The sequence below is a fragment of the Myotis daubentonii genome, chromosome 4 (genome assembly GCF_963259705.1).
Source record: "Myotis daubentonii chromosome 4, mMyoDau2.1, whole genome shotgun sequence".
NCBI classification, from domain to species: domain Eukaryota; kingdom Metazoa; phylum Chordata; class Mammalia; order Chiroptera; family Vespertilionidae; genus Myotis; species Myotis daubentonii.
The window spans coordinates 15,124,873-15,131,639 of NC_081843.1; the positions used below are offsets into that span (position 1 = coordinate 15,124,873).

The 6,767-nt window shown below is 51.2% G+C and overlaps 1 long non-coding RNA gene across 1 annotated transcript; it reads left to right on the forward strand.

Moving 5' to 3' along the window:
- Positions 1-1,157: 1,157 nt before the first annotated feature.
- LOC132232998 (uncharacterized) lies at positions 1,158-5,582 on the forward strand. Its single transcript, XR_009452529.1, has 4 exons — positions 1,158-1,282; positions 3,432-3,495; positions 5,037-5,168; positions 5,393-5,582. It is a non-coding gene; the product is annotated as an uncharacterized LOC132232998 (long non-coding RNA).
- Positions 5,583-6,767: the final 1,185 nt, after the last annotated feature.

A 6,767-nucleotide genomic window follows, 5' to 3' on the forward strand; every position in this document is an offset into this window, starting at 1 on the left:
CGCCTCCTGAGCCACCTAACCTAACACTGGGCGGGGCAGGCAAGAGTCTCCCCAGGCTGCAGCGTTATTTCTGGGCTAACACGGTAAACTGGGAAGACCTGCCATCCGCTCACCGCCTACTTGCCCCCAAAACAAAAAAGGCCACCCCATGCTTATGCCCTAGGGCCATGGTCTTCAGACCAGCCCGGCCCCGTAATCTGTCCTTTCTGCTTCTCCAGGCCAGAAGCCAGGGAGCCCTCAGTGACCACAGATTCTCTGGACAAATTCACAGCCCTGTCCCCGCCCAGCTGAGGCAGTGGAGCACCAGCTCAAGCACAAGATCACTGCCTTCATGGACTATGAAAGCACCCCTGGCACCTCCTGAGCTCTGGGTGGCCCCAGGCCTCCCGCCTGGGGTGAGGGCCAGGTCTAGTTGTGAGTCCAGAGAGTCACGCCTCTCTTGGCCAGGAACTCTGTGGTCTGCAGAGTGTCAGGGTGAGAGGGCGCTGGCGATTCTGGGAAGGTCCGTGACCTGAGATCATGTCCCCAGTGCTTGTCTCTGATGCTTGGTGCTCAGTGACTGTTATCCTGGACAAGGCACGCCAGGCGCTGTGTGGGGTGGGCTCCAGTTCGGCCTCAGCTGGCCTCCCAGCTCTGCGGCTTCATGGCTGTGCTGATCGCTCTGGGAGGCTCAGTGTCCTCATCTGTAACCTGGGTCAGTGAGAATGGCGGACTTTCATAACATGGGGCTGGAAGGTTAAATGGAAAACCCATGAGACACTTCGCTTCAGGCTCAGCACCCACGCACCTGGATTTGTGGTAACTCAGTTATCAGTATCTTAATCCCCAGGAGCCTTCCCCCCTGACCCCCCAAGGGCAGGGCTTAATTGTAAAAGCACATTTACACATGGGGAAGTGAGGTTTGGATGGAGGAGGTGACATGCTCACTGCTGCGAAGAGAGGAGCTGGCCAAGCAGAAGCACCGGCCAGGCTTCTCCAGCTCTGTTCACAATGCGCCCCAGATCCATTCTCCTTGAGCCCAGGCAATAAAATATATTTTTTAAAAAGTCTACTTCTTGCCATGAAAAAAAAAAAAAGTAAACTGTTAATTAAAAGCAGTCTACCACCACCCTACCCCCACCCCCAACACACACGCAATTACAGTCCCCTTCAAATGACTCAGAATTATGAAATTTCTGACTTCACTTCGCACCACACCCTTCTTCGCACCACAAAACTTCCAGCTTTTTCTCAGTCTGGACCAGCTAGAGCAGGAGGAAGCAAGGTCGGCCTCTTTCTCAAGGTAAGAGCCGGGCGGGGCCACCAGGGTAGGAGAGCTGCCTCACCAAGAAGTGGGAGTCCAACAGGGGGTTCGTTATCTGGAACAGGGTGGCAGCCTCAGCCTCAGGGAATGGGGGCCTCAGCCAAGGGAGGTCTAGATACAGCAAGGAAATGATTTGCAGTCAGGAATAAGATCTGCTTTCTAGAAGGGCAACTGAGGACAAAGGGTGAGAGCCAGGTTAGCCCAAAACCCTGGCCTTGGAATGTGTGGGGGGAGCTGGGCAGGGAGTGTCAGTGGGTCATGGACCCCAGCTGTTCCTTTCTCTGTACCCAGTGGGGCCACCCCTCACTCCACTATCACCTGTCAGGTGACCACCCCCTCAGATCCTCCCCAGATGTGTCCCAGGGCAGGGTCTTAGCCATGGGTCCTGCTGGGAGCAGTGAGCTGGGGGAGGAGGGGTGTCAGGAATTCTGAGCAGCCAAAGGAAATAGCCTGGTGGACAGGGAAGGGGGAGGGGGCTGCTGGTGAGTATCCCCATATGACCCGGGGAGCAGAGGAGAGGGGCCCAGGGGCCCAGGAGCCAAGCCTGGGTTTTCTAGGTACGGGGGGGGGGGGGTGTACAGCTGGAGGGGCTGAAGAGGATGGGCAGGAGGTGGGGCAAAGCCTGGACTGGTGGCCTCAGGAGCTCCCTCAAAAAACAGTTTCCCAAGGTGGGTGAGGAGACAGTGTGGGAAAGGCTCACCTGTCTGAGTTCAAATAACAGACTCAGACACAGAGTCAGGCGAAAGGAGACTTTTAAAACTTTCTTGAGAGCAGGTGTCCGTTGGTGCAGGCTCACCTGAATTCGCTGGCACAGGCAATATTTCTCCTCTTGTGTGAAAGTCCCTCCTCCAGTTCTTTGGCTGAGTGTATGGAGTTTACATTCTATCCCATAGGTCGCCTAGGTCTTATTGTCTCCTATTGGGTTTTCTTTTCATTGGCTGAGGCCTTTTCTAGTTGTCTCCACCTCCTTTTGCCTAGGGCAGTGGTCCACAAACTCATTAGTCAACAGAGCCGAATATCAACAGTACAACGAATGAAATTTCTTTTGAGAGCCAAATTTGTTAAACTTAAACTATATAGGTAGGTGCATTGTTATTAACTTAATTAGGGGACTCCTAAGCTGGCCTTTGCTAAAAATGTCCTCAATCTGATTGAGGTACGTTCGCTGAGGTCAGCCCCTTCCAACTCTCCCATCCACACTCGTCTTGTATACTTGTTTCGTCTATCTCCTTTCGTTCATCCTCTCTATATGTCCAAACCATCTCAAAAAAAACTTTCTCCATCCTCGACACTACATCTTCTTTCACTCCACAACTTTCCCTAAAATTAACTTAATAAACTTTACTTAAAGTTTTAAGTCAGCTTCGCACTGTGGAAGAGCCACACTCAAGGGGCTGAAGAGCCGCATGTGGCTCGCAAGCCGCGGTTTGCCGACCACTGGTCTAGGGAATCCTCCTGGAAAATGTGCTACCAGCCAGGTGCACAGCTCTCATAATCTCTCCCCACCTCCCCTCCCACATGCTGCTTGCTCTGGGGAAATTCAGTAACTGACAGGCTGCATGCTGTTTCTTTTCTATGAAAATGAAAAGATGCATCTCCTACAATGGGAAGCCCCAGCCAGGCTGGGGAGCTCAGAGGCAATGAGGGGAGAGGGTTGGGGCAGTAGGTGAGCTCTCCCCCAGGCCTGCAGAGGAGACTCCTGAGCCTAAGGCAAAGCCAGGCCCTGGGACTCCACACACAACCCCCCACCCCTCCACCCCCAGAGAATGGGCCTGGCTCCAGGGCCATTAACCCTCAGGTCTCTTGTTGTCCAGGTGACCCCCTCAGGGCAGGATCTCTGTGAGGTTGGGACCTGGCTTCCCCCTTGGAGGAGCAGATCCAGAGGCCCTAGGGGCAGCCGTGGGCAAACTATGGCCTGCTGGCCGGATCACTTCCCACCGTACCCTTTTATGTAATAACGTTTACTTTGAATTTGTATTAGTTCACACAAACACTCCATCCATGCTTTTGTTCCGGCCCTCCGGTCCAGTTTAAGAACCCATTGTGGCCCTGGAGTCAAAAAGTTGCCCACCCCTGCCCTAGGGGGATTGGAGTGTGTGGGAAGGTGACTTGGGTGTTCTCCCCACAGGTGTGAGCTCTGATTCCTTGAGAAGATGACGGAAAAAGGAAGTACCAAACTCACGCTCTCTGTGGTGAGATTCAGCCAGGCCTGGCCATGCCCAGCCACCAGTTACTGAGACAAAAACAGGACTGTGGTCATTTCCCCCACTGACAGGCTGCACCCAGGACAACTAAGGGCCTATAAGGGGACCCACTGTTTCCCCCTGGGCTAAGACCCCAGGACCATGGGGTGGGGCATCTCAAGCGACAGGCCAGGAGTTCTCAGAGGACCCAGGGGATGGGGGCAGAAATACAATGTCGGCGTCTGAAAGGTTCCAAGTTGGGCCGGGGTCGCACAGAACCTACTCAAGGCTCAGTGTAGCCAAAATTATATTTATTCAAGGCATCTGGGTGCAGACAGGCTGAGTTAGAGAAGAAGTCAGCAGCGAATGGGGGAGGAAGCAGGCCTTTTATGTGCTTAGGGAGGGCTGCAGGCGGCTTCGGATGACACGTATCTGGGCTGGGCTGCAGGCGGCTCCTGTTGACGCTTGTATCTGGGCTGTGCAAGAGTTGTAGTCTCAGAAGTCCTTGTAAAATATTTGCTCAAGGGGAATATGTTTTTGCAAAGCTTAGGCTTGCAGAATGAACTTAGTTCTGCAAGAACCCTATTTCTTTCCTTTCTTAAATATATTTTTATTTATTTCTGAGAGGAATGGATAGGGAGAGAGAGAAACATCAATGATGAGAGAGAATCATTGATCGGCTGCCTCCTGCATGCCACACACTGGGGATCAAACCCACAACAAAGGCATGTGCCCTTGATCAGAATAGAACCTGGGACCCTTCAGTTTGCAGGCCGACACTCTATTCACTGAGGCAAACTGGCTAGGGCCCTATTTCTTGATTAACCCTTTCAGGGACCAATTACATTGTAAGAAATATATATATTTTAAAATACATTTTTATTGATTTCAGAGAGGAAAGGAGAGAGAGATAGAAACATCAATGAGAGAGAATCATTGATCAGCTGCCTTCGGCATGCTCCCTACTGGGGATCGAGCCCGCAACCCAGGCATGTGCCCTTGACCAGAATCAAACCTGGGACCCTTCAGTCTGCAGGCCGACACTCTATCCACTGAGCCGAACCAGCTAGGGCTGTAAGAAATATTAATCACGCTCTGTTAACTGTGATTGTTTTGTTCTGATGAAAGAAGGCACAGTCTAACCTGGCTGGGAGCTCACCTGGAAATGCAGCCCATCCTCCCCATGACCTATGAGGTGGGAGGGCCCAGAAGGGCCAAGGCCCACCCTGAGGCCCTCAGTTGCTCACTACAGGGAGCTGCCTATTATCATGGAAAGATTAACAACCTAGTTGCAGAAACCAGAGCCTCCAGCCCTTTGCATATCACCAGCCTTTTGAAGACCCCCTGACCCTTTGCATATCACAGCTCTTTGAAGACCCCCTCCTTTGCATACCCACATGCCTTTGCAAATCTCCAGCCTATATCACCTAGTTTACAGGTATGCCCATTGGCATACCCTACCTACTTCCCCTTGTAATCTTTGTCCTTCTACCCAATAGCAGTGGTGGGGTGCAGCTGTGGATGACCGGCCCCTTTCTTCCTCCATATAGGCAGCGGCTGGTGTGCAATTATTACTATCTGTATCTGGGGCCGGTGCCCTTGTGCTATCCGTGGCCCTAGCAATAGGGATCGGAATAGGACTCGGAATCGGACTCGGAATCAATATCTTCTACTTGATTAAGGTCAGAGCAAGCCTGGGATTAGCATCTGGGGACGTCTGGGGCTGGCTTCAGGGTGGGGGGGAGGGGCTGTGTATGAGTAAGAGGGAGGGCTGGGGATGGTTTGAAGGAGGCACAGTTCAGATCTGAGAAGGTAGTGGGGCCCTCCATTGGCCTCCAAAATGGCTGACCATACCTTTCTCCCCTTGTCAGCTCCGGACCTGTCTGACATGGTCCTTCTTTTGCAGGACCTCAAAAACAAGATCCAAGAAAAGTGTTGACAGGAATCCTTTCCAATCTCCTGGCCAGAAGGAGAAGGCTCCACCTTCCTGGGGAACGTGTGAAGCAACATGCTATACACAGCTTATATTTTGAGTATGAACAAAGTCAACTTTTGAGCAAAATAAAAATTAATTAAATACACATTGATTGAGTGCATACTGTGTGCCTGACTCTTCCAGAACCAGACTCTTTATCCCAGGATTCTGGGTCCTTTGAGACCCAGCCCTGGGGCCTCCCCACACCCAATCAGCCCCACCTGGCCCTCCTTCAGGGCTGCCTGACCTGATTCATCTTTCAGACCCAGGGCGGCTGGCTCTTCTAGGGCCTCCTCAGGGCCCGAAAAGGGAAAGTCACCTCTGTTTCTCCTCTACAACACTCACAGTCCAGACCAGATGTGGGATTTCCCCACCAAGCTGTTTTCAGTCTCAGTGGACACCAACTTTGTTTCCTCTGATTTAACTCAATTCTGACACCAACAGGAGTTATTGAAGGCCCTATAGGTTAAGGGTTCAGTCCCACCAATCTGCCCCAACTTCAAATGCCAATCCCAGATAATGGGTCCCAGGCTACCCACAAATTTCTTTCCAGGGATTTCCACGACTTTTCCTTGGGTTCAATAATTTTCTAAAGGGCTCACAGAATCCAGGAAAATGGGTTAGAAAGATCACTGTTTTATTTTAAAGGACTAGTGGCCCATGCACGGGGTTGGGGTGTGTCCCTCAGCTGGCCTGCACCCTCTCCAATCTGGGACCCCCCTGGGGATGTCTGCCGGAAGCCGGGCCATCCTTGCTGCTTGACACAGTCGCTGCAGGGAAGAAACATCTGCACAGCATATGTTTTAAGGGACCTGGTGTATATGGCATACTGTTCCCAATATGTTTGCTCCCCTTCTTAGCACTATGTGTTCTAAACCAGGGTCACCTCTCTGAGAAAGGTTGTTTCCCCAGGTGGGGATTTTTCCCTGCAGTTAGGGATTAACAGGACTACGGAAGGGAATAAATCAGTAAAACCCCTTAACTAAGTGCCAGGCAGGTAGTTAATCACCTTAACCAGGAACAATCACCTTAAACTACATAATCTTTACTTAGGATAATCTCCTTCAGTTACTTCCTTGTAGCTTAACAGAACAGTAGAGTAGTGACCTTGGAATGGAGATAACACATTTGGAATAGAATGATAGGATTAAAATCAACAGAACTAGATGGAGATGGGATTTTTGGCAAAGGTCGGATAAGAAATTATGGAAATGAAACAAGGACCTGTAGAAGATTACCCAAAACATACCATGATATGATTATAGAGGCATGCTTATAGGATCAAATGGTATAAATACAGATGTAA